General features: G+C 41.7%; 1 protein-coding gene across 3 annotated transcripts in view; it reads right to left on the bottom strand.

Annotated features, from left to right (window-relative positions):
• Nucleotides 1-24,600, bottom strand: part of SMG6 (SMG6 nonsense mediated mRNA decay factor) — a 177,129-nt gene that overhangs the window by 125,750 nt on the left and 26,779 nt on the right. Inside the window, exon 1 of one of the 3 annotated variants that reach the window (XM_069945686.1) lies at nt 4,636-4,656. The exons of the other annotated variants lie outside the window; for them this stretch is intronic. The gene's annotated coding sequence lies outside the window, so the exon portion shown is untranslated. Of the gene's footprint in view, nt 1-4,635; nt 4,657-24,600 lie in introns of those variants that run through there. 3 annotated transcript variants of the gene reach the window in all.

The raw sequence follows: 24,600 nt of genomic DNA, 5'->3' as shown, positions 1-24,600 counted from the left end.
AACTGTCGTCAAAGTTGTCTGAAAGCAGGAAGCGGGCGGTGAGGAGAAAGCTGCCATGTGGCCGGATGCTATGTATTTCTAATTAGTGCTATACATCTTTCAGCAGAGAGGGCCCTTTCTCTGGGAAACACAACGCACAGCCCTTGTTATTGTAACTGTCAGAGAGCGCTTGCACAGATAATCTCCAGGAAAAGGGATAAACACGTCCCCTTGCCAGCGAGTCTGCTAAAGGTACAAGGCAGCCCTGCTCTCAGTCACTATTCAGCTAAGGAAATGACACAAGAGACAATGGAAGGAAGAGCGGCATCGACACCAACTAGGCTCATAGGTCCTGCAGTACACTGTGCATCCAATAGGGGAGCTGAGGAGCATCAGATGTGAGGCAGAAAACACCAACCTAAAAGTCACCAGTGGGAAAACAGCAATAAATACATAAAGTTGGCAACTAAAAAACTGAAAAGCCTTCGAAAAAGGGACAATAGGGCTTTCTGCCTCTTTACATACTACGCTTGGGGTATACATGCAGCGTACACACATTAGAAATGTCAGACATATAGGCTAGCCATATGTACCATATTGTCTATACAGCTAAAGGAGTCTATCAATGTACAAAAACAAAAAGTAGGGTAAAGTTTTGTACATATACCAGCCAAACATATGGCAAAGGTACTTTTTTTTTTTTATATATAAATAATGGTAGTCATTATATGTATATGGACATCTCACCATACACAGTGGGAACATTTACCAAAGTATATGATAAAGGGAATATATTGCCTAAAGCTTTTTATACTATGAATTTATTCCAATCTGTTTCCATTTACTGATTGTAATTTTTCTTATTTCAGTTTTGTACATTTGTATAGGTGTTTGGTAGGAACATGATGCACAGATAAGGCCCATTTGAAATATGTGGCTAGGGGTGAGAAACTCACTAGCATTTTTAGCCTTAGAAGTATGAAATGGACACTGGCCCTCCCCTGTAGCAAGACCAATATGACCTGTAAGGTGCAGATTTAGCTGGGAAGCAGATCAGTGATATATTCTGTGCTGAGAGGGATGCAGAAAGAAGGGGCCGAGAGTGCATGCAAAATTTCCTTGACAAATCTCTTAGTATCTTAGTATTCTTTTAGGGTGCGTTCACACGTACAGGATCCTCAGCAGATCTGCAGCAGATTTGATGGTGCAGATTTGATGTTGTGTTCAGATATTTAGATGAAACCTGCTGCGGATCCGGTACGTGTTAATGTACCCTAAGGGTGCGTTCACACCTACAGGATCCGCAGCAGATTTAATGGTGCAGATTTGATGCTGTGTTCAGTTATTTAAATGAAATATGCTGCGGATCTGCAGCAGAAAATAAGCTGCGGATCAGGTAAGTGTTAACGTACCCTTAGGGGGAGATTTATCAAACATGGTGTAAAGTGAAACTGGCTCAGTTGCCCCTAGCAACCAATCAGATTCCACCTTTCATTCCTCACAGACTCTTTGTAAAATGAAAGGTGGAATCTGATTGGTTGCTAGGGGCAACTGAGCCAGTCTCACTATACACCAGTTTGATAAATCTCCCCCTAAGTGCCTGTGATGTTTAGCCTTGCTGCTTTTGGTTACAACAATCTTAGGCCATCCATTGAAAGGGTATGTCCACACTATGGAAATCTGTGCATAACTTGCCGCAGATTCTGTTGCTTGTCCCCCTGCGCTCCTGCTTCACTATCCTCCCCTCCCATAGACTGCATTCTAAGGTAAGGCAGATTCTGCCTGTCCATTCTTTCGGTGACAGTCTGACCATAGAATGGAGTCTATGGGACGGGTGAAGAGTGCAGCGGGAGCACAGGAGGACAAGCCACAGAATCTGCAACAAGTTATCCGAGTGATTTCCGTAGTGTGCACATACCCAAATGGTCTAGCATGATCAGATCAACTGTATAATATTTCTCATTAGTCTCTACTGATGTGATACAGCTATCTTTGCTTTGTAGAAAATCCCCTTCAAATTCAGCTACCATAGAAACTTTTAAAGTTTTGATCAGCCAGCGTTTCAGTGCCGAGACGTGCACCGATCTCTAGAAGAAATGAACAGTAAAAGTGTTCCCCCAGCTCTGTCCACATGACTGAAGGGCCTGTCTTACAGGCGTTGTTACTGCGCATGCATGCGAATGAAACCCACCTGCTTATACATAGCAAGTAGGCGTGCACATTGGAGCTGGCAGTCCAGGAATGTCCCTTAGTGCACCAATAGAACTAATTAGCCTATTACAATTGGAATGGTAAAAAAATGGTGTCCATAACGTATTACATTTAATAAGACTGTTTAAATAAATAAATAAACAAACCTATTAAAAAAATTATTTATTTGATTCCAATATTTATTAATTGTCTAAGCTATCTACATGTTATAAAACTGGATGCCAACATAGTAGCATAAAACATGTTTTTATCAGGCAGACAAAAATGGAAATAGTCCTGGTGCGCATGTTATCCACTCAATGTGGAGCAGACATTGTGTCACTGACTGGCACTCGATTCCTGACCTCCCTGCATAGTATTTGCAAGGTATTTCTGTGAACACTGCACTGCTTACAAATCCATCCTTAACACAAAAAATATTACAAAGTGAAATGTTAAAAAAACAAAGGAGGTGTAGCATGCTATCCCGTGCTGACAGCTAGCTTCAGACTATCCTCCAACAAAGATGAACTTACAGAGCAATACAACTTGTCAATGCCATATGTTTTCTATAAAACAGTAAGTGATTGTAATATATCATCCATATATTTCCATCGTCTAGACTCCCTTATGAAGCTATACAATATCAATAAATGATTATAGGAATGTGAGTAAAATAAACTTGATAGAACAAATGTTAAGACAACAACTTTACATACATCTAAGGTAGTTCTTATAATTTATCCCAATACTATAGGAATATTGCTTAAAATCTCCACAGGATATAACTGATAGCAAATTCGTTGGCATCAGCTTCTCCATTCCATAGGCTTTTGTGACATTATTAATTTTATGCTAGCAGTCAATGGCCTCCATTAGGCTTTCCATTTTAATTTAATAGAAATGGAAAAACTTTACTAGCACAAAAAGAGACTTAAATAGGATTTCCACCCCAAAAATTTTAAATTTTAATTTATTAGGAAATATAAAGCTAGAGCTTCAGGCAAAGTTTGGCATTCTTTTATTCTATAGCAGTGACCAGTTTTCCAAATAATAGGAAGGAGGTGGAGTCCTGGTGGCTGCCCCCTCTCAGTAACTACTTACAATTGCTCACTACTCCTTTTCCTTTTCCAATATACTACAAAGTTTTACATTTGGGAATAAAAAAACCAATTTAGAAGAGTGTCAGGACCACTCTCAGTGAAGCAATGCCTGATCTGTTAGCTGTTTTGGTGGCAGATGGGATAGTCACACAATGTGGGGTAGGTGGCTTTAATGTTATGGCTGATTGATGTATACCTCATTCAGTAGGGTAGAAGAAAACATGTAGATGCTAGAGTTGCTATATGGTTGGGAACATAGAAAGCCAACAGTCAGGTTGTTTCCATTAAAATGTCAGTCAGGGTGTATTGGAGACATTAAAGGGATTATCTAGCACTACAAAAACATGGCCACTTTTCCCCTCTCTTGTCTCCAGATTGGGTGGGGTTTCAAACTCTGTTCCATTGAAGTAAATGGAGCTTAAATGGCAAACCACACCTGAATTAGAGACAAGAGAGGGGCAAAAGTGGCCATGTTTTTGTAGCGCTGGATAACCCCTTTAATATCACAGTGCCTGTGGTATTATAGCACTCCATATGAGGCTGTGCAAACAGGACGGAATCAATATGGGTTTTGGCACAGGTTAAGCGCAAAACTCCAATTCAAATTCAATGACAATCTGTATCCCATGCAGGTGAATTATGCTTATGCAATCCTGATCACATGCTCTGCAAAGGTTTTTGGCTGTTCTACAGTAAAAAATAAGTTGTATGTGGATTTTGCATTGAAAAATGGAGAACTATCGCTACGTATAACAATTGGGCTAATCCTAATGCAGATAAGGTGCTTTATAGTGTACATTCATATATTAGTAAATAATGGAAGATTATATGCGACGTGTAGTCAACACCCCCAAAAGCCATAGACCCATGTTAGGAGATCACATAATCTATTTATTGTATTGTAGTTTATAGATACATAAACCCTTACCCACCGAATAATTTATATTAGGTTAGGTTTAGCTTTGTTCCCTTTACACTGGATAGTTCTGTAACTGGTAATGATCCAATCTATTTACAACCACATACAGCATCATTATAAATTGGCAGATCTCTGTTACGGACTAGAACACCCAAAGTGATCTAAAGGGATTTCTCCATATAGGCGACCTGCTACGAGTTGCCGACATCACTGCTAAGTATCTAAATAAAAAGCCTTGCAAGTACTCGTCTGTATGAGCGTAGCACTAGGATTCTTGCGCAATCGAGAAGCTGGAAGTGTACGGCTTCTGCAGACAGTTGTTTCATGTCAGCTGACGTGCGTGTCCTGTAAAAGTCAAAGCTTCACTGTTTATCATATGTACAGTCATAGTCAAAAACAATGACCCTGCCAAGTACCCAGTGGGAAAGGACAGACAATGCTCACCTAACACCACCTGCAAGTTATTAGCTGGGTTTTATCTCTCAGACACACTGAGGGTTTCATGTATGAATCAGTCCATATCCAGACAAAGCCCTGGCAGAGAATCTGACCAGAAATCAGAGGAAGTGGGTAGCCCAGCACCCGTCTGTCTGACACACAGGAGCAGACAGCTACTTTATACCAACAGCTGGACGATAAAGGTGGAGCCAACAAATAACTCATGTGCCCAAACCACATCATGCACACGGAGAGACCCTGGAGGAATACTGTGCAGACTTCATTCCTTGGCACAATGGTTGCACTAACAAAATAATCTAACTCCTAGTGAGGGTTGGCACAGGCGAGCCTGCCACACTGCAATAATACAGCCGTGCACAAGTATATTAAGAAATGAGTCACGACTGAAGACAAACCCAAAAACCCCAATGATAAACAGGCACCTAAGGTCTTTTTAACAGCTATTCCACATCCCTTTATTAAAGGTTATCCCCATCACAGAAAGTAACAGCATACCCCATCTTATCCTCAAAGAGGAGATCCATATTGCATCAGTATGACAGCTATATCAGGATCAGACTATGATTCGGCGTATGTAGTAAGGAGAAATTACTTCTGGGTGACTGTGGATAAGGTTTGAAGTTTTCTGGTTCTATAAATGAATGACCTACACTTATGGTCCGTTTACACGGAGCGATAATTTGCCCAATCGATCGTTTAACGCATCAATTGAAGCAACAATTTGGTTTTTATGACGATCAGCGTTTAGACACACAGGGTGAATCTTTGAAAGACTATTTACATGAAGGGATCTGCAAAATTTTTAGCCAATGACCAACGAGGATTTGAGAACATGTTGAAAGATCACAATGAACGATTTCTCCCTTGTCGCTTGATCTTTCGCTGTGTTTAGACAAGCCGGTTATTGCTCAAATGCAATTCTAATGATAATCGTTCTTTGTAAACACAGCATCAGGACAGGTAATCAGTAGAGATGAGCGAACCTCGAGCATGCTCAAGTCGATCCGAACCCGAACTTTCGGCATTTGATTAGCAGTGGCTGCTGAAGTTGGATAAAGCCCTAAGGCTATGTGGAAATCATGGATATAGTCATTGGCTGTATCCATGTTTTCCAGACAACCTTAGAGCTTTATCCAAGTTCAGCAGACACTGCTAATCAAATGCCGAACGTTCGGGTTCAGATCGACTCGAACCCGAACCCGGTTCGCTCATCTCTAGTAATCAGTCTTAGATCTGTGGGGGAACCCCTGCCAATCAGCTATTTCCAGAACCATGCTGTGCCCCCTTAATTTTTACTCATTACACCCTATGTCTACTAGTGACTGTGCCTTGTCTTACATGTTCGGTCCATTCATTTTAACAGGATGAGATAAGTGGATGACTATTTGTAATTTTTAAAGTATAATCAGATAGGCAAGAACTTTATTGAAAAAAAAAAAGTGAATGCTATACTTGGAGAGCCTGATTCACACCTCTTGAGCCTCATAAACCTTGATAAATATCTATTTGAGAGTTGCTCATCTCTACTAAAGACCCCTACTTGTACCTTAACATGAAAAATGTTTAAAGATTCCTTCACTCTCCATTGAATGCTGTTGGACTTAAGGCTGTAATTGGTTTTATCCTTTTTGCATAATAAAGCTGTCTCGACTACTGATAGAGAGACTTTGCAGGGTGTGAACTATGGCTATTGCGTGTGAACGAATGCTAGCTTTTTTAATCCTCACGCTCTTTCAGTTCCTTTAGCCTCAGGAACTGAAACAAGTGAAGAACCCCAAACTAAACCCAGAGACTCACAGGACAAAGAACAACTATACCAGATTAGAATTAATTCTGTGATGCAATAATGCTTTCCTGGAGACCATAAACAAAACAGGCTTCTTAAAAATTCATATGTAATGAAATATGCAAAAAAGTCAGCATAAAGTCCCTGCCGTCACAAACTACAATTTGGGAAACGCAAAACATTTTCCCTATGCCAACGGGATGTTCAAACCATGGCAGCAAAGTATTGAACAACCATAAAATCAATGTTATAACCGATAACTAGGGATGAGCAACCTAACCGAAAGTTCGGGTTGGCACAGACCCAATTCGTTGAGCATTTGAATACCACTGCCTAGAGAAGGTGGATGCAGCCTGAGGTCTGCCTGGAAAACAGGGATATAGCGGCGTTATCCAACTCTCCCTATATTCCTCCTCTGCTGCTCCCTTTACTCTTCCTCTGCTTCTCCCCTTTGCCAGTCCCCTAACAGATGACCCACTAGTCGGAATATTTAATTCATATATTAATGAAGGCTTGCAAGAATACCCACAGCCGGTCCCCTCAATAAATTAATAATCTCCCTATACTTCCCTTTAAACCCTTTAGGCAGCAGCCAATTTTGGCCATTTATGCTGTAAGTAAGGGTCCATTTACACAAAAAGATTATCTGACAGATTTAAAGCCAAAGCCAGGAATGGATTTGAAAAGAGGAAAAAACTCAGGCTTTCCTTTATGACGTGATCTCTGTTTATAGTCTGTTTCTGGCTTTGGCTTCAAATCTTTGGCAGATAATCTGAGACTTTGCTGAAGATTTGGAAAATTTTGGGAAATTTTACAAATTTCATGGCACATAAATAGGTTAGTAATTTAAATTTACAACGTGTCCATTTATGTTGGAATCATCTGGCAAGTGTCCTTTTAATAGTTTATGACATTACAGAACTAAGAAGTTTAGCAGCAAAAGTTTCATAAAAATTTCCAACAATGATTTTTTAAAGAACCAGTTCATTTTGAAGTGGATTTGAGAGGCCTGTATGCCAGTAGCTGACATAGGTCATCCCATTTTGAAAACTGCTCCTCTCAAAGAATTTATGGCAGGGTATCGAAACTTAGTTATCACTTCAGGTGGTTCACAGAAATTAAGTGAAAGTTGGTGTAATTTAAAATATATTTTTGCTAAAAAATTTTAATCTGTTTTTCTGTAGACAGCAGGTATTCCATAAGCATTCAACTCAATTATTCCAAATCTGCAGATTTTTAAATATCCTAAGTGTGTCCCGATATTCTCCTTGGCTCGCAGTCAGATTTCATAAATAAAAGCACCACCTTGTGGATTTTTGGGGGTGTTCTGTTTATTAGGGTGTCTCTTGAAGTACTGGCACTGACAAAACAGTCAGCGTCGGTTCGTCTCTGCAGTTGTCAGTCAGCATCACTCCACTGCGTCAGTAATCAGTCAGCGTTACCCATAGCATCAGTTGTCAGTTTGTTGTGTCAGTTGTTAAACTGATGCAGACAGTCCAGCGCTCCGTCATTCTCTATGAATGTTGGACTCATCTGAGGCGCGCGTGCGCCGGGCTTCGGGCGCAGATATATCCGTGACCCGACCATCTCCAGAAGCAGGACCCGGCGGGATCACGTGAGTATAGGGGGCTCTAACGGGGGGTCGAGAGCCTGTCACCCCGACACGGGGGGGTGACAGGTTCCCTTTAACCAGGAAGCACAACCAGAAAAATACAGAATTAAGATGTCCCAATCAAATGGATTATGGTGGGTTCAGAACTGGGCAGACAGGTACGCAATGCCATATGCAGGTTTATTTTTTTCTACCTGATGTCTGTGCTTGTCTGTTTCTCACAGAATCGTCCGCAAGATTTACGCTGCATCTCCCATATTCTAGAACCCAAAAGTAACCTGAAAACCCAAGTCTTACAGAAAAGCCTAGAACCTTCAATAATCCTGCTGTCACTAGAATGCAATATGAGCAGCTTCTTCGCTCATTTACGGTCTATGTAGGGAAGGGTTCTTTCTACATCAGTGCCACTCTGTCACTCATTTAGTTCTTCTATTATTACTGCAGAAATTATTGCAGAAATCAATAGTACAGGCGATTTTAAGAAACTTTGTAATTGGGTTTATTAGCCGAAAAATGCATTTTTATAATGAAAAAGCAGTTTGAAGCTCTCCCCGTCTTTATTGTTCTCTATGGAGAGGGGAGAGATGAGGCACCAAAACAGGACAACAAAGAGTTAATTTACAGCTACATCACCAGGCTGTGTCCTCTGACATCAGCACTGACCTCTCTGACCTCTGAATAGGCTTTCATCGGCTCCCTGTGGTGTAATCCTTTGTTCCCTGCTGCAGACTAATCTCCCTCCTCCCCCCTCCCCTCTCCATAGCACAGACAGGATCCGACTGATGTAAAACAGTCGAAATTTCCTGATTCTGAGCAGTGGATGACAGAAAGGGGAGGGGGGGGTAGACCTGGGAAAAGTCTTTTTGAATGCAGATAATGGCATATTTGCCTAATAAACCCAATTAAAGTTTCTTAAAATTGCCTGGACTATTGATTTCTGCAAGAAAGAAATTTGACAGTGACTCTTTAAAGAGTATCTGTAATTATAAAAAAAAAAGTCACAGAGACATGTCAAAAGTTTAAATGGGTCAGGGTCTGAGAGTTCAAATCGAAAAAGAGATGGCTCTTCAGTCACCACATAATCACATCTGTACAATCTACTGCTGATATCATGGATCATAAATAACATATGTAGATTTAGCCTTTATCCTGATTTGACACATTCCTAGATAAAAATAAAGATGACAGCAAAATAAAAATTAGCAAAAAAGAAAAAGAATCATATGATGATGCCAACAAGTGGATATTGGCTCGGCCTTAAAAGCAGCAATTAACTTCAATCCTGGGAAGAAGATATCGTAATAAATTAATTCTGCAAGAAAAATCCTGATTGTGTATGGTGTTTGGGTTACATCTGGCACGAGGGGAAACAAAACACTTGTTCCCAGGACAGGCTAAGCAGAAAAACTCTTGTGCCAGTGTCTTTGAGACCTAGGGCTGCCATGCACATGTCCAGGGCAAGGCAGAAACATTCTGAGGAATGATGGTCCCCTGCCAATTAAAATTATGAGGCTTTTTATTCCTAGCACTTATTTAGTAAATCTTCTTTTCTATTGCCAAGTCATAACAGACCCAGGGCACAGATCGACAGGAACAGCACACACAAGATGTAGTGATAATTCTCCCAGTTAAATTCCCAGCACATAGCAGCGAGTCCTGCGAAGCACACGACACGGATCAACTCCATGGGTAAGAAACTCTAGATTAAATGGGGGTTGTCTCACGAACACAATCCCCATCCATACATCCCATCAGGGGATATAGACGCCATAAATAAAGTATTCCTATCAGGACCTTCTTGTATGAACCAAAATGAAGAATTATGCTTCAGAGCAAGATGCCTACATATATGCAAAGCTACATTTTGCCTGGACCAAAAAAAAAAAAACAATGCAGTTTTTAGCATTACTGTGACAAACTTTGGACAAGTCATGCAGACATGTCAAAACTTCTGATTGGCCTGGGTTTCAATGTCGAGATTCTTACTGATCAATGGATATAGCTGGAAGAAGCTTGGGCCTGCATGTGTCATTCCATCGGCTCGCTGCTCGATCTGACCTGTTGCAGGATTCCAGATTCATTATATGTCTATAGAGCTGTTTTCCTGCAACAAGTCAGAAAGGGTGGCTTCTCCTAGCTGTATCTAGGAACCGGTGGGGGGCGCAGTATACACTCATCAAAATGATTGACATGTCCACATTACTTTTTCCTATACAGAAAGTCTGCCACACCTATGGATCTCTACATAGGTTGGCATCTGCTTTTGACGAAACTGGGTGAGAATTTTTATAGAGGTTGTTCTAGTGGTTATTTTAGCTCTCACTCATTGTAAGGACAAATCAACTAATTTGTTATTTCAAGAAGGGCTAAGGAACAAGGCCAGACAGTAGGCAACTGCCTAAAGCAGCGTAACCATGTGGGGTTTGTTTGGTGGATAAGTTGTTTAGTGATATGTGGTTTTGCTACAGGAAAAATTAAAAAAAACTCACTATTCTTCATGCCATGAAGCCAGTAGGGGATTTTAATAAGACGTCGTCCTATTATATTCCCCCATTCCTTTTGAATACACTCCCTGCCTTGACTGGGTGTTATTCCAGCCCCACTGGTTGCCATTGAGCTTTCCAAGAAACAAAAGAAATTTTCCCTTTTAATAAACAACAACTCATATACTATAACCATATTTTTTACTTTGGGAAGTTTTCATAAAATGGACAAAGTACTATGCAAATTTTCCCATACCTGATGCAACCTAATTGTAGTTGTTATTTTGTAAAAATCTAAGCATAAAGACCATCTCAATCTATACAGCGGAGTAGGGATACTGAATATTAAATCCACAGATCCACAAGGTGCTTCTAGAGACTGCATCTAGCACTCATGTGAGCCTGTATATCAGGATAATAAATAATCATATACATCGACAGTCTGACCGAATGACCCACATCTATACATAATAGCCAATTTTTTTTAAGCCAATTTTTTTTTTTTTAAGCCAATTTTGTTTTCCTGCTAACATAGGAGGTTATAAACAGCCTGGGTGAGAGGGGAAACCAGAACAGCTCAGAGAATTGAATACTACCTCAAATCTCAGGGAGAGGTTTATTTTATTAGTTCTTAATAAATATCTTGCAGATTTCCTCAGGAAATACAGCAGATCACATGTAAAATAGTTTGGTACTGAAGTCAACAGTGTCAACATCTGAAATCTATTAGGGCAAAGCCACAGCAGGGAGATCAGCAGGCTGAAAAACTTCACTGCGCTGAGGCGGGGATGAGAAGGGAGGGGGGGACGGAGGAGGGCAGGAGGGAGAGGGGGGAATCTCACGGCCTTCCAAATTCTTCGAGAGGTAAAAAAGTCAGCCAAGGCGCAGAGAGAGAAAGAGAGATCCCACATCCTGCCGTGTGCTGCCAGCGATCTGAAGTACCCAGAGCAGAAAGAGGAGATTAATTCCATGTCTGGCCCCAGAGGGAAGGAGGGGGGCTGGGAGGAGAGGGCAGGGTAAGTGGTGCTGGCTTCATGCCACCCCCTCCTTCCCCTCTCCTACCCCCCTTCTTTAAGACATGTTTCAATGCAGACAGAAGTAAACCCCAGCAGACAGCAGCTCACAGCCTGCCAGGGCTAAGCAGCAGCTGCACCACGTCTGACTCTACTATACAGATGTTTCTTACAGCATCACTTCCACCTTCTCTCCCTTTTTTTTTTTAAAGGCACAGCACATCTGGGAAGGAGGGGGATGAGACGGAAGGTGGGAAGAGGGGTGAGTGTTGGATGGAACCACACATTTGTTCGGGGGCCCAGAATGGGGATGCACAGGCTGCCAACAAACTGCATCTGAAGTGGATGATGAATACTGTCTGTCACCACAGCTTCCAGAACAAGCTGAAAGCCAAAGCGTCTGACATGAAGTCTGCGGATGGGGGACTGGAGTTATGCCGTGTGTCACTTGGAGGTGGTCACATGCCAGTCCTAGGTGAAATGCCTAAACATAGCCACTGGCACAGGCTGGCCAATCTCAGCGCTGTCACTCACACTTAGTCGGGCACAGCTGGGATACTCAACCTGCGGGTTCTAGGAATTATTATTCTTCTCAATAAGCTCCACCAGTCCTACTAGGAAGTGTAGTAAAAACAGCTAGGGATCCCAAAGCCTGTGCAACACATCCCATACCAAAAGATGGGCAGTGGCAATTTAAGGCAGAGTATTCAGATGTCTAATACACATTCTTAAAGATCTTTGCCAGCTGTCAGTGAGCAGAAACATTTATTTTTGGCCTTTTTTTGGTTGTGCGATCACTCAGCACCAAAACGGCTGTGTAACCCCCAGACTAATATGTACACATTGTGAACCATCCCAGATCACGTCCTGCTCAGTCTTCTGCACAGCTCTTTACAAGAGGTGGCTCTAATACACTTCTCTGCAAATCATCACGACTGGTCTCTAGACTTCAATTTTCAATCTACTGACTGTAAGCAAGAATCTAAAAATGAAGAATTAATAGACAATCAAACCTCCTTAAAACACACAACAATGCAAAACCAAAAAATGCTGACATGTACGCTATGACTTATGGATCTATTCACACTAAAAGAACCGCAAAAATTTTATTCTCACATTGGAAACTCATTAGTTTTACGCCAGAACTAAATTTGTTCCAGTTTTAGAATGGGGTGGTTTCTTGAGCCATAAATATTTTAATATATACTTATAGTGTGGTTAAAAAGAAACATGAGCGGCCTTTCCCATCTATCTGGTTATTGGTTGGCTGTTTGTGAGGTCAATAGAAAGATGACTCTGACAGCCTGTGCAGGTGGATCATCCACGGCCTGAAAGTTTCAGGCAACGCTCTTACACGTCACATCTCCGCTATGGTCACATCACCAGAGCCATATTACAGTAATAGGTGCAAAGTAAAGTGTGTAGAGAAACCTTTCCCATATATCAGGTGGCCTTGTCCAGACATGCAGACTATAACCACAACACCCAAAGTAGCCTTAAAGGAAACTAACAGGAGGTTAGAAGACTAAGCTGCTTTTATCTTCCCATGCAGAGTATGAATACGAATGATAATTTTCTTATGTAAATTAGGTGGTTTGGTGCACTAGGGATGGGACTACTGCCCTCAGAGCACTATCCACCACTCCTCACAAATATTTATCCAGTGCTCTGTAGTAATAAGAGCTGGGGTGACAACAGAGCGCTGTTCCAATATTCTGGGTGTGAACAGGCCAGATGTGCATCGAAGGCTGTAGTCCTATGCCCAGTTCCCCAAACCGCCTTAAATACTAACAAGAAAATTCAGCGAAAATGGCACAGAGGATGGAAGAAAATTATTTTCATTCTTCGCATTATGTGTGATATGGTAACAAAAAAAAAGCAGGTTACAGTCTTCTAACCTTCTTTAGGAACCTTAGTTTCCCATTTAATAAAGCACAAAACAAATATAGTGGTACCTTCGTTCTCAATCTGCTCTGAACTCAAACTCTTAAAACCACTCTGCAACACACCACAGATTGCACTAAGACACTGACGCAGTGAAAATGTTGTTGGCATCAGTGTGTGGCTGCGCTGCTTTGTGTTCCCTGTTTGTCTTCCCCCCTACTGTATTGTCTGTACTGGCTTACTACCCCTGCTGATACCATGCACCTGTGCTATAAAGACTGAGGTGTGAGGGTCCCTGTGTGCACTATTTCGTTTCACTATACTTTAGTGATTACATTGTACATTTTTCAATAAAACATACAGGCACCGTAGTTAGCTATTGGTGGATGCTGGAACCAATTTAACACATTTACATTACTACTTAAGGGTAATAATAATGCTCGGTTCTCAACCAGCCTGTCAGAACAGATTGTGGTTGAGAACAGAAGTAACACTGAAATAATTTGTCTGGGGCTGCTTCTTCTGGCTCCCCAATGGGTTATCCAGATAGGCTATAAATATCAGATTTGCCAGAGGTCGAACATTTGTCACCCCTGCAGATGAACTGTTTAAAGGGAATCTGTCAGCACCCGGGCCCTACCTGAGGATCTGACAGTGTGCTGTACTTGGCAGTCCCCTTGTCAGCATGGTACTCCTGGGTACTTTATGAAGTGGATTATGCACAATTTCGAGTCTCCTACTGTAATGAAAGTCAAAGAGGAGTTGTGTCTCAACATTGGTGCCACACCTCACCACTGCTTTCTCCTCCCTATTCCTCATGAATAATCTTTGCTGCCCGGCCTCTGGCTTGCTCAGCCGTCAGCCTGATCTGCAATCAATAATTGAATCCCCTAACCTAACTTTGTTGGTGCTGTGGTCTAGGGGTAAATCACCTGTTTAGAGACCCAAAAAGTGTTTTGTTTTTTTATCCTGGGTTTGTTTACCCTGTTAAAAAAATGAATAAACTATATTGCATTTTCATTTTTTCCTCATCGTTTTATAAACAAAAGAAACTTAATTAATGTATTATTAAATATGTTTATATTAATATGTTTATTATTATTATATTATAAGAAAAACCATACCATAACCATACTTTCTGTAGCACTGGTGCAAGGAGCTGCAGCGCTGTACGATTCAAGTGAACAGTTCTTTTCATCGGCATTACTAGAAGTACAACAAGTGCAGGACAAGCAGCAGTAAACACTAAAGAGGCTGTGGCAATTTTTTCTTTTTTTGAATAGTTGTCCATGTAAAGCATAGAAGCTTCAACCCTCTGCTGTTTATCACACAGAGGGGAGTCCTCCACTATGACAGCCATATGTTCTTGATGCATATCAATAAGGGTTGATGTCCCTTAAATGGCATGATTACCGTGCGACCAAGACTGCACGGACATCACTAGTGATATTCACACAGCTCTTCTTCTCGGTTAATTTCCATCTACATCAGTGCTATCTGCCTAATTTGGTAGATAAATGCTCTGTGTAATTGTAGCACAAGTCTCTCTGAACAGACGCCCTGCAGTTTTCTATATTTCCAGAGCAGACTACAGAGTGTTTCACCAGGGTCACAAGGAGTAGATAGACAGTTTCCTCCAATTCCTCCATGCCCAAACATAGGTGCCGTCACCACAACCCCTGACCTCTGCTGCAGCAATGACAAAAACTTCACTGAATACTGAAAAACCATACTGCCCACCATCAAGAGTCAGTAGACAGTTGTTAAGGTGTTAATATAATCTTTATAACCGTAAGAGATGACTTTTTAAGCCACACAACTGAATCCTTTGCAAAGGCAGAAAGTTCAGTTTTCCTGCAGCCACCACATCTCTTACTGGTGACATCTGTATCCTTTTATTGCCTTCTTTATAGCAGTGTTTAAGATAAATTTTACAGGTAACAGATACAATTTGGGAATTTTTGGAGTTGAGCATCACTGCCACTCACACAAGTGAATGGGTTTACACTGTGACCCACATGTGGCCACCGCTGCAACACCCCAGTCTGAAGAAATCCACTCGGAAAGGATTTTTTTGCAATTGCAAAGTAAAAGTTGCAGAAATTTTTGGTTTACAACACTACTCAACTGGGTTCTGGTCAGGCGACCAAGAATAATAGTGTGTGCCCAGCAATTAAGCAAAAGAGTTTCCTTCCGTACTTAAAATAGCTGTTTAAAGCCTCCCCCCTCACTTCAGAAAAAGCAGGATTTCTGTGTCAATTATGGTATATGGAGGGAGATGAAACGAGAGGGATGTGTGTGTAAGCAGAGAAGAAAAGGCAGCTCTGCACAGCACAACATCCTGCAATCTCACCAAGTCCCCAGACCAGCAATGAGATTTCTGACCTGTGAATCCAGCGTTTTATGTGCCCAGTCTCCAAACTGCAGGGCTGTTTTTCTCCTCTTCCTGCACATCCCCTCAGCTCCTCCCCCCTCCATAAATTATAATGGACTCTGCAAACCCTTCTTCACTTTACTCCTCTGTAATGTAGATGACTTCACCTGGTAATGAAAAGGTAAGTGTGTGTAGGGGGGGTTTGCAAAACTGCCTTGTGAGTACACAAAGAGGCTTTTTTGTATAATAAAACCTATTGCAGATTTGAAATATTTTAAATGACAGCTACACTTTAAAAGGGAGCTTACTGCAAACTGTCTTATTACTGAGTTTAATCTAAAAGAGTATACAGAAAGCTACCACTAGTGGTGAGTACAAGGTGGTTAGTATGTATCGTACTATTCCTCAATCTCTGTCCAATTCTTTAGGTGGCCTTAAACATTAGGTGAATGGTGTCTGAAACCTCAGATTTCACCTAATCCAGCCATTTAATGTGTGTAAAAGGATTCTGACACTCAACCAATCGATCTGCATATCTGTAGATTTTAAGGGTGGCCAATCAAAACTAGTGTTAATGATGCAAAATTGAATGCAGATATTTGTTGCACCATTGTCAGAGTTTGGCACAAACAATATAAATCAATGAACCCTTCCTGCCGGGTGTCAACAGTTTAGGTTAGTGGGGATAGCATAGTAGAGTGGGAAAGATTTTCTGCCATACCCTTGGTCCTCTGATACCTGTGGATGGATATCTGGACAGTAGGGGTTTATTTAAACATTATGGTCAACCAAGTTTATCGCTTCATGGACACTGTCAGGCTGGATAGTCTTGGTTCCATCCAGGGCATGTTGGTACCTTGTCTTAGCAGCAGCTACTGTTATAAGTTATCCCTTTGTTCATGGGCCAATATACTTTTTTAGGACAATTTCAACATCTAGAATCTATGGCATAACAAGTTGCTGTAGTTTTGAAGGCCAAGGGAAGTCCAATACCCTCCTAGACTAGAACGTCTAATGCATGCATGCACATGTTTAAGTATATTTACATACTATCAATTGTTTAAGTGCCCGAATCTCCCTACCTCACTTTGGGTGATTTATATTATTTTTCCCTCACTACTAATTTCTCATCTCATTGCAATGCCTTTCCATTAAATGCTGAGATAATCTAATTCTTGCACAACTATTGCCTCATCCTTGTTTGCCTCATCCTTCAGATTTTCTAGATTACCTTTCCTGGAATCACCAGCTATGAATGAGGACTTCAAAGCAGAAAGTCTGTGTGACTCCTGCCAACACATGTTGCCACCAGCATTAGATAAAGTCATTCATTAACCGGAGGGATCAAAACATAATTAAGAATTATTAGAACAAAGCTTCTGACAGTACTTACTGGCACAGACTCATCACAGCTACCTGAATGAGGTAAAACACTGACAATAAAAACACTACAATATATACAGTATGTACAGTATATCAGAGCAACAACTGTATAATCCGATGCCAGCCATTAAAAAGTGTACAAACTGGAAAAAGGAAACAAGAATAACTTGTATCAGCAACGCAAAGACTTGGCGTGCAATACAGGTTTTCAGTGTATCACTAACACTGCATTAAGTTTCCAGCATTCAGGCTGCCAATCAAGCGCGAGTGGCTTGGAAGAGGGCACAGGCAGTGTGACTACATGTCACTATAGCCCTGCCCGCTTGAATCTGCTGGGCACATAGTCAAAGGGCTGTGCCTGGCAGCTGTAAGGTAGTGGGGCTAAATCACACTCCCTCAGGGAAGTGACTGGTCCTATTAATAACTCCTTTAAATTCCACATAAAATAGGTGATCAGTCAAAAAGTAAACATGTACACTGGGCAGTGACTGAAAATTAAGTCGAACATTTATTCACCTTGCCATCGGAACGAAGAGGGGGTGGCACTGCCGATGATATAACCTATCTGTAGTGAACCACCAATTCTACTCACAAGTAGTTTAAAGGGAACCAATCAAGCCAAAATTGGCAATAAAGCTAGGGAAACGTGCTGGTACATCACCCAGCACGCTTCCCAAGCATATCCCTGTACCCTTTGTTCCCTGATTAATAATCCAGAATCTTACATTTATTAAGTCCCACGCTGTATGCCAATTCGGTGCAAGTAGTCATCTGGGCTGTGTCTCCTCCATGTAGTCACGGTCCTGGGCGGGTTGTTGCGATAAAATCAGGCCCCGCGTGATGGAAAGCGCTGTACACTGACGTCACCACGGGGCCGGCATTGCATGTCGGCAGAGCGCTGACTTCTCTATACACCGTGTATGCGCATTAAAACAGTGTCTTCACCTGCTGTACTGCGCATGCGCAACATAGTAAAGGCGTCTGCGCGCTGCCGACATGCAATGACGGCCCCCAGGTGATGTCACAGTGTACAGCGCTTTTCATCACGCCCAGAGGGGCCTGATTACAGCGCTGCAACCCGCCCAGGACCGTGACTACATGGAGGAGCCACAGCTCAGATGACTACTTGCACCGGATTAATTAAGCAGGGAACAAAGGGTACATGGGTATGCTCGGAAAGCGTGCTATGTGACGCACGTCTCCTTAGCTTTATTGCCATTTTCGGCTTGATTGGATCCCTTTAAAGTAAATGGGTGCAAATGTTGAGTGAAAGCGATACATGGCACACAATCGTGTCCAGGTAATTGGACAGTCCCTTTACCTATATGGCATACGGCTGCGTGAAAGAAAGAAAGCTAATTAATTGGAGCCCTTTACTTTACTGAACTAGTTTTGAGTCTATGTTTCTCCACCCACTTACATAGTTCTGAAGTTTTCATTGGCCTTCCTTGGAAGCAGACAGCAGAGTTTACTGTGACTTAACTATAACTCAGTTGGAACTATATACACAATCTGAGCTCCCACACTTCACAGCTTTAAGGTTACAGGAAATCAAGAGAATTCTAAATTTAGCTTCAGATGTAAATGCCAAAAAAAATTACATAACTCAAAAAAGGAGTATAAAACTTTTAGAATGTAAAATTGTTATGTAGATTTTTGGTATCAACTAGACTAGGTATTTCATAGAGATTACAATGAGTATTTGCTAAACTATAAAGGCTAGGAGAGGTGATGTACATGAAACCAACCTATACTTATTTTAAAGGCAGCCTCATAGACAACCCTCTAACGAAGGGTAAGGCTCATCTTGTCCTGATGATCAGCAGTCACTGCCAGGGGACACCGTGGCCAGGCATATATTACCTGTCAGCAGCTGCTGTAGGGGCAAATCAGCAATACATGCCAAACATTAGTATTATCGGCCGGCCATGACGCACTCCTGACCAGAGCAGAAGCTCCTCTTACTATTCATCACACACCTAGAAAGGGCTTAAAGCAGGGAAGCCCCTCCAATGATGTTCAGGTGACCCAAGATGGCATATGGACAGGGCTTGTGAGGGAAAAAAAAAAAAAAAAAGTTGTGTATCCGCTGTCAATTGCCAAATATTTTCATTCTGGCAATAAGAAGGGAAAAGCTGAGACATTTCAGGAGCATTTCTTAAACCTAGATAGATTCTGTGAGGAGACAACATCTAAGATCTCTGAGAGCAGCTGCTTTCTCTCGCTTTAAGCTAAATGCCAGCACTGGTATTCATGTGACCAGAGCAGCTCTGTATCACGGTTCAGATCAAGACAGCCCTAAGGACACCAACTAGTCATTGCTAACAAAGAGGTAAAACAGAGACTCCACACATGACAGTCCGAGGATTAAAACCTGGAAAAATAAGAACCAGAGAGGAGTTGCCCACTGAGGCCTCTGCCTAATCATGACATGAGAATGACAAACCCGCTCCCTTGAGTTTCTCATCCCCTTGAAGCAGAAGAGGAAAAGTTCACAGTCATTTATCTTTTGAGAGAGCTGCAGGGTTGACATTAAATTACCCTGACATGTCCATAATCACAGCCTCAGCAACAAGGACGATGACCAAGTCACAAATCGCTAGTACTGAAGAGACGGACTGGTCTGAGCTGGTCTATCCTAAGACAGCCATACACAAGCAGAAGCTGTTTGGCCTACAACTACAACCCCTGGTAAAAAGTATGGAATCACCAGTCTTGGATGAGCACTCATTCAGACATTTCATGCTGTAAAACAAACTCAGATACAAAAACATGATACAATATTAAGGTCATTCCAAAGTGCAACTTGTTGGCTTTCAGGAACACTCAAAGAAATGAAGAGAAAACATTGTGGAAGTTAGTGAATGACACTTTTATTGACCAAGCACAGGGAAATAAATATGGAATCACTCAATTCTGAGGAAAAAAGTGTGGGACCTACTCTTGACTTATTGTCCCTCTGGGGGGCCCCCCCGATTGTGTTACACCATCTAGACACTTGCCACTTGTAATACCACGACCACCTCTATCACCCTGTCCCGGACGGAGTCATCTGTGACGAGATCGAGGCTGCATTATCGCGAGCGAAGGTATCCTCAGAATCACGAGGACGCGCCGCAGGATCGCTACACTAGCCGCTAACATCATCCGGCCGCTGCGATCTGATAGAGAGGGAAGAAGCGATACCACCAGCCGCCTCGGGACGGGTGAGAGGCGTTACAAACGCCACAAGTTTGTGTCTGATACCACTGTCTGTGTAAAATATCATTAATGATCTAACAAAGCGGATCACACTTTGAGGACTCAGGAGGACTATTAGTCTAAAAGGGTGTCTGGGTACCACGTATCTAGAAAGACCACCAGTCCGAGTCTTGATATGTACCTGGAAGGACTACAAGTCCAAGGTCAGCCTCTAAACTGAATTGCAACTAGAGTGGAACTAGTGGCTTACAATCAAAGGCATAAGTAATACTATCTTGCAACCGGCCGGCACCCAGCGGTATCGCTCATTTTAAAAGAGACTTTTTTTTATTTTTCTACTTTTCTACTTTTTATTTTATTTTTTATTTATTTATTTATTCATTCCTGACATACATTTGTGTATTGAAGTTTAATTCATATGTGCATCCATTTAATGTCCCATGTGTTAATCTCCATTTTGATAATTCTATGAATGCGTTTTTATATTTTTTCTTTGATGAATATCTATATCATGCGTTCTTTATGATTATATTAAATTAATTTATTATTGTTCAAATCTTGGCCAGATCAGTATATGACTACGACCTGCACATGTAATCATTCCAACTGGTAAGATAGGACTGTTGTGGTTTTGAGGACTAAAGAACTTTATGTACTTCTCTTTGATAGCAGTTGCCAGATCAGCTTTGCAGGTTGGAGCCTTCTTTTTCAATCTCCACCACAGGTTTTCAATTGGGTTGAGATCTGGACTATTTGCAGGCCATGACATCGACTGAATGTGTCTTTCTACAAGGAATGCCTTCACTGTTTTTGCCCTATGGCACGATGCATTGTCATCTTGGAAAATTATTTCATCATCTCCAAACATCTGTTCAATTGAAGGGATGAGAAAACTGTCCAAAATGTCAATGTAAACTTGTGCATTGATGGAAGAATTAACCACAGTCATCTCCCCAGTGCCTTTGCCTGACATGCAGCCCCATATCATCAAGGACTGTGGAGATTTGGTTGTTTTCTTCAGGCAGCCTCTTCATAAATCTCACTGGAACGGCACTAAACAAAAGTTCCAGCATCATCACCTTGTCCAATGCAGATTCTTGACTCATCACTGAAGACAACTTTCATCCAGTCATCCACAGTCCATGATTGCCTCTCCTTAGCCCATTGGAGTCTTGTTTTTTTATGTTTAGGTGTCAATGCTGGTTTTCGTTTAGCTTTCCTGTATAGAAATCCCATCTCTTTTAGGTGATTTCTTACGGTTCGGTCACATACATTGACTCCAGCTTCCTCCCATTTGTGCTTCATCTGTTTAGTTGTACTTTTTCGGTTTTCAAGACGAATGGCCTTAAGTTGTTTGTCTTGACGCTTTGATGTCTTTCTTGGTCTACCAGTACGCTTGGCTTTAACAACCAGTCCATGCTGTTTGTATTTGGTCCATATCTTGGATACAGCTGACTGTGAACAGCCCACATCTTTAGCAACCATGCGTGAAGGGTTACCTTCTTCAAGAAGTTTCACAATCCTCTCTTTTGTTTCAAGGCACATTTCTTTTGTTGGAGCCATGGTTCTCGCCACTCCACTTCGTCCAGCAGCCCTCCAAGGTGTCATGACTGCAGGTGTTTTTAACTGCAGACTAACGGGCACATCTAATCTGGGGCAGGTGTCCATTTAGGGAAAGGAAATAGACTGGGTGTGTCCCTTTGTTCTACCTCCAATTTGAGTGATTCCACACTTTTTTCCTCAGAATTGAGTGATTCCATATTTATTTCCCTGTGCTTGGTCAATAAAAGTATCATTCACTAACTTCCACAATGTTTTCTCTTCATTTCTTTGAGTGTTCCTGAAAGCCAACAAGTTGCACTTTGGAATGACCTTAATATTGTATCATGTTTTTGATCGGAGTTTGTTTTACAGCATGAAATGTCTGAATAAGTGCTCATCCAAGACTGGTGATTCCATACTTTTTACCAGGGGTTGTATTCTCTTGACTCCACCATAAAGATGCACACTCAGGAGAGGAGTTTTAAATAAGTCTGACTACCTCTTACCTTGCATGGAGAAAATGATGAAATCCAGCATCATCCTGCTTTTCCTAGTGATTTGCCCTTTGGGGTTGGGAGTTCCCCATATACATTAGATTGTTGGCAGATTTGGATGACACTCCTTCCTCCTTGCTACCTCCAGAGTAGTGGTGGCCTCTATCCTCTATCACTGGCTGTAAAAACCTCTTTGATGGACAGCACTTCTGTCACCCAAAGGTTATATAAGAGGATGGATGGAATCTATTATTTACTCCTTCATTTTTTGCTGTATACTTATAAGGCCAAATGGACACACTTTCAGACTACATCCGAAAATGAACCCCTATAGACAATTGGAGAGTAGGGCAGGAACTTTTCTGATGTGGAAACAAAACTTTAGGGTAAAACTTGATGCAAGCAAAATACCTGGCTAGCTTTATTTTATAATCGATAGACAGACTGATAGGAGCCAACTTGTGGCTCTGAGGCTGTGTTACTGGTTATCATTGCTAACCTGAGTCCATAGGCCTTATTCTGATGTTCTGTTATCCACAGAGTTTACAATGCGTGAAACTTTACAGTGAACTTGGAGCCCTAATATATCAATATGATGCAGACATTGCTGAAAGTGTTTAAAACTTAGCAGGAATTCACTTATACTGCAGTGCAGCTGTATCAGTAAAGTCTGGTGAACACTTTCAGCTCTGCCGGCATCATATTGATACATGAGGGCAGAGAGTTCAACATGAAGCTTCACGCTCCATAAACTCCATGAATTACGGAGCATGAGCATAAGGCCCAGGTCTTAACCTGAACAAGGGCATCATAAGGAGTTGCATTTCAGGCAGCTCCTCGGGTTTATGCCCATACATCAAAATCATATTGAAATGTTTTTGTGGTAGACAGTCTGTGTGTAGACAAGAAAAATAGAGAATAGAGATGCGATAGAGTATTGTTGCGGGACAGATGTCTGCACACCAGCAATAGGAAATAGTTACATCAGAGAATTGCTTACAATGCAAATAAAAGGTCCACCTCATTATAAAAATACTATATTGCCAACAGGAGCACAAATCCTGGATAGGTGCTTAAAGGGAATTTGTCAGTACCTGGGCCCTACCTAAAGGCCCTATTCCACCAACAGATCTGACGACAGATTATCTGCCTAAGATTTGAAGCCAAACCCAGGAGTGGATTTGAAAAGAGGAGAAATCCAGTCTTTCCTTTATGACCTGTTCTCTGTTTATAGTCTGTTCCTGGGTTTGGCTTCAAATCTTTGGCAGATAATTTGTCGTCAGATCTGTTGTTGGAATAGGGCCTTGAGGTGCCGACAGTGTGCTGTAGCTAGCAGTCTCCTAGACAGCATGGTGCCTTTTGATAATATGTCAGGGGAGTGGATTATGCACAACCTCAGGTCTTCTACTGTAATGAAGAGTCAAACAGGAGTTGTGGCTTAGTGTTTTGCTGCACTCTAGCACACATGATTAATCAATGCTGCCCGGCCTCCTGCTCGCTCAGCTGTCAGTCAGTGTCTCTGATTGCAGATCAGTCCTCTGTAGGCAGTTTATGTCTGAAAGAAACACTTAGATATAGTTGAATCTCTGAGCCTAAATGTGTTGTAGCTATGGTCTAGGGGTAACTCCCCTGTCTAGGGGCCACCAGCAGCAGGTCTTTTTTTGGTTCAAATGCCTGATGGAAATGAAATATATGAATATTTTTTTCTCATTATTGTATCATTCTTAAAGGTGTACTCCAGCAGGGGGGGGGCACTTTTGCGCTTGGACCTGGGTCGAGGTGGCCGAGAGAAAAAAAGACATCCACTCACCTCCCCGGCTCCAGCTCCGATGCCCGGCCGCTTCCGGGTGTCTGACGCAGGTCCGCTCAGCCACTTAGTGAAGGAGGCGTGATCCTCCGCTGGAACCGGGGAGGTGAGTGGACGTCTTTTCCCTCAGCCACCTTGTCCCCGGTCCCATCGCAAAAGTGCCCCCACGCTGGAGTACCCCTTTAACAGTGCAAAAAAATCTCAATCGGGTACAAATTAGTTTTAAAGTTTGTTGTTGTTTTTTTTGTTTTTTTTAATACAATGATGCAAAAAATAAAAAATAACCTAAAACTATTTTGGACCTGATTAGGAATTCTTTGCACAATGATACAATAATGAACAAAATTAAATAATTTTATTTAATTTCAATC

This window comes from Dendropsophus ebraccatus, chromosome 11 (assembly GCF_027789765.1).
Source record: "Dendropsophus ebraccatus isolate aDenEbr1 chromosome 11, aDenEbr1.pat, whole genome shotgun sequence".
NCBI classification, from domain to species: domain Eukaryota; kingdom Metazoa; phylum Chordata; class Amphibia; order Anura; family Hylidae; genus Dendropsophus; species Dendropsophus ebraccatus.
The sequence above is the reverse complement of the archived record's forward strand: the minus strand, read 5'-3'. Positions and strand labels throughout refer to the sequence as shown.